Below are 1,088 nucleotides of genomic sequence, written 5' to 3' on the forward strand. Positions count from 1 at the left end.
TTTTAATTATTTATCATTAAATTGAGTTCAGAGTATGACCATGATTCTGTATTGAGTTGTATTTTCGCATCTTCTTTATTTATATGAATATTGTGCAAGACTACTAGATAGAGACAGGCCTCCGGGCCTTCATGGTTTGGAATGCTTGTCACGGCCAGGGCCTCGGTTCGGATTGTGACATTCTCTTTCATGAAGCAATGGCCTATAATGATGAGCATCACAAAAATGTGGCAGCTGAAAAACCCTCAAAAATTGAGAGAGTAAAAATATCCACCAAAAAAGTGGGTAAAAGTTCTGTTGTCATGTCGCGTGTTGTGCGTATTTACATGACGGACAATGACTCCACAGACTCGCCTAGTGACGATGTGGAAATGCTTCTAGGAGAGAAGTCCAAGATACCTAAGAAGTTGTGGATAAAGGAAATCATGATTGAAAGTAGAAGGACTAGGATGATTTGAAAGAAGAAATCCAAAGAGAAGAAGCTGCTTCAAGTAAACATGAAGAAATACAAGGGAGTTAGACAACGAAAATGGGGCAGGTGGGCAGCAGAGATCCGAGACAAAAGAAACAGTACTCGACATTGGTTGGGAAGTTTTGAAACTGCTGAGGATGCTGCTGTGGCTTATGATGAGGCAGCCATTGAAATAAATGGTGCCAATGCTTTGACAAATATTCTGGATCCACCATCAAAGAAAATTAACACCTGAAAGATAGAAGGTGGATCTAGTTAAACTTGATTGATTAAACCTTCCGTAGGAGGTTAAATTTCATTGATTTTTATTGCTTTTTTATTTTTCTGTACATTATTTGATATTTTAAACTTGGTATAGTCTTACAGTATTTTTAGTGGTTATGGTTTTACTACATGTTTTTTATTAGAGCAAACTGCAGCTTGCTTTTGTTAACTGGGCTTATACTTCTTTTTTATGTTTCGCATCTTTATAGTTCATTTTGGTTTTATAATATACGAAGGGAAATAGTAACCTGGCTAAGAGGTGTGTGAGGTTAGCCGTAATGGGTTTGAGAATGGTCAGAATTCAGACGAAAGAAGTATGCCATTATCAAATCCATTGAGGAAAACCACAAAA

The 1,088-nt window shown here is 37.1% G+C and overlaps 1 pseudogene; it reads left to right on the forward strand.

Annotated features, from left to right (window-relative positions):
- Positions 1–197: 197 nt before the first annotated feature.
- On the forward strand, positions 198–707 carry LOC107852530 (annotated as a pseudogene).
- Positions 708–1,088: the final 381 nt, after the last annotated feature.

The sequence above is a fragment of the Capsicum annuum genome, unplaced genomic scaffold (assembly GCF_002878395.1).
Source record: "Capsicum annuum cultivar UCD-10X-F1 unplaced genomic scaffold, UCD10Xv1.1 ctg49541, whole genome shotgun sequence".
Taxonomy (NCBI): Eukaryota; Viridiplantae; Streptophyta; class Magnoliopsida; order Solanales; family Solanaceae; genus Capsicum; species Capsicum annuum.